Raw genomic sequence first — 2,500 nt, 5'->3', positions numbered from 1 at the left:
CCCAAAAACGGGCCAAAACTGGCCATTTTTGGCTGCGCGAGCGAGCGGCGAGCGGCGAACAGCGAGCGAAGCGAGAGGCAGCACCGTCCCTGCTATACGAAAGCCCCATCCAGCCCTGTGCCACCCGGGGGGTTCCAGGGTGCTGAGATGGCTGACGTTTTGCTCCGCTCACGACGGTCACCGCACCACGCAAGAACAGGCCAAAAACTGGCCAAAACAGCCCAAAAACGGGCCAAAACTGGCCATTTTTGGCTGCGCGAGCGAGCGGCGAGCGGCGAACAGCGAGCGAAGCGAGAGGCAGCACCGTCCCTGCTATACGAAAGCCCCATCCAGCCCTGTGCCACCCGGGGGGTTCCAGGGTGCTGAGATGGCTGACGTTTTGCTCCGCTCTCGACGGTCACCGCGCAATGCAAGAACAGGCCAAAAACTGGCCAAAACGGCCCAAAAACGGGCCAAAACTGGCCATTTTTGGCTGCGCGAGCGGCGAGCGGCGGACAGCGAGCGAAGCGAGAGGCAGCACCGTCCCTGCTATACGAAAGCCCCATCCAGCCCTGTGCCACCCGGGGGGTTCCAGGGTGCTGAGATGGCTGACGTTTTGCTCCGCTCTCGACGGTCACCGCGCAATGCAAGAACAGGCCAAAAACTGGCCAAAACGGCCCAAAAACGGGCCAAAACTGGCCATTTTTGGCTGCGCGAGCGAGCGGCGAGCGGCGGACAGCGAGCGAAGCGAGAGGCAGCACCGTCCCTGCTATACGAAAGCCCCATCCAGCCCTGTGCCACCCGGGGGGTTCCAGGGTGCTGAGATGGCTGACGTTTTGCTCCGCTCTCGACGGTCACCGCGCAATGCAAGAACAGGCCAAAAACTGGCCAAAACGGCCCAAAAACGGGCCAAAACTGGCCATTTTTGGCTGCACGAGCGAGCGGCGAGCGGCGGACAGCGAGCGAAGCGAGAGGCAGCACCGTCCCTGCTATACGAAAGCCCCATCCAGCCCTGTGCCACCCGGGGGGTTCCAGGGTGCTGAGATGGCTGACGTTTTGCTCCGCTCTCGACGGTCACCGCGCAATGCAAGAACAGGCCAAAAACTGGCCAAAACGGCCCAAAAACGGGCCAAAACTGGCCATTTTTGGCTGCACGAGCGAGCGGCGAGCGGCGGACAGCGAGCGAAGCGAGAGGCAGCACCGTCCCTGCTATACGAAAGCCCCATCCAGCCCTGTGCCACCCGGGGGGTTCCAGGGTGCTGAGATGGCTGACGTTTTGCTCCGCTCTCGACGGTCACCGCGCAATGCAAGAACAGGCCAAAAACTGGCCAAAACGGCCCAAAAACGGGCCAAAACTGGCCATTTTTGGCTGCACGAGCGAGCGGCGAGCGGCGGACAGCGAGCGAAGCGAGAGGCAGCACCGTCCCTGCTATACGAAAGCCCCATCCAGCCCTGTGCCACCCGGGGGGTTCCAGGGTGCTGAGATGGCTGACGTTTTGCTCCGCTCTCGACGGTCACCGCGCAATGCAAGAACAGGCCAAAAACTGGCCAAAACGGCCCAAAAACGGGCCAAAACTGGCCATTTTTGGCTGCACGAGCGAGCGGCGAGCGGCGGACAGCGAGCGAAGCGAGAGGCAGCACCGTCCCTGCTATACGAAAGCCCCATCCAGCCCTGTGCCACCCGGGGGGTTCCAGGGTGCTGAGATGGCTGACGTTTTGCTCCGCTCTCGACGGTCACCGCGCAATGCAAGAACAGGCCAAAAACTGGCCAAAACGGCCCAAAAACGGGCCAAAACTGGCCATTTTTGGCTGCGCGAGCGAGCGGCGAGCGGCGGACAGCGAGCGAAGCGAGAGGCAGCACCGTCCCTGCTATATACGAAAGCCCCATCCAGCCCTGTGCCACCCGGGGGGTTCCAGGGTGCTGAGATGGCTGACGTTTTGCTCCGCTCACGACGGTCACCGCACCACGCAAGAACGGACCATAAACAGGCCAAAACAGCCCAAAAACGGGCCAAAACTGGTCATTTTTGGCTGCGCGAGCGAGCGGCGAGCGGCGAACAGCGAGCGAAGCGTGAGGCAGCACCGTCCCTGCTATACGAAAGCCCCATCCAGCCCTGTGCCACCCGGGGGGTTCCAGGGTGCTGAGATGGCTGACGTTTTGCTCCGCTCACGACGGTCACCGCGCCATGCAAGAACGGACCAAAAACAGGCCAAAACAGCCCAAAAACGGGCCAAAACTGGCCATTTTTGGCTGAGCGAGCGAGCGGTGAGCGGCGAACAGCGAGCGAAGCGAGAGGCAGCACCGTCCCTGCTATACGAAAGCCCCATCCAGCCCTGTGCCACCCGGGGGGTTCCAGGGTGCTGAGATGGCTGACGTTTTGCTCCGCTCACGACGGTCGCCGTGCCACGCAAGAACGGACCAAAAACAGGCCAAAACAGCCCAAAAACGGGCCAAAACTGGCCATTTTAGGTTGCGCGAGCGAGCGGCGAGCGGCGAACAGCGAGCGAAGCGTGAGGCAGC

Source organism: Musa acuminata, unplaced genomic scaffold, assembly GCF_036884655.1.
Source record: "Musa acuminata AAA Group cultivar baxijiao unplaced genomic scaffold, Cavendish_Baxijiao_AAA HiC_scaffold_82, whole genome shotgun sequence".
Taxonomy (NCBI): domain Eukaryota; kingdom Viridiplantae; phylum Streptophyta; class Magnoliopsida; order Zingiberales; family Musaceae; genus Musa; species Musa acuminata.
Note: the sequence above shows the minus strand (reverse complement) of the source record.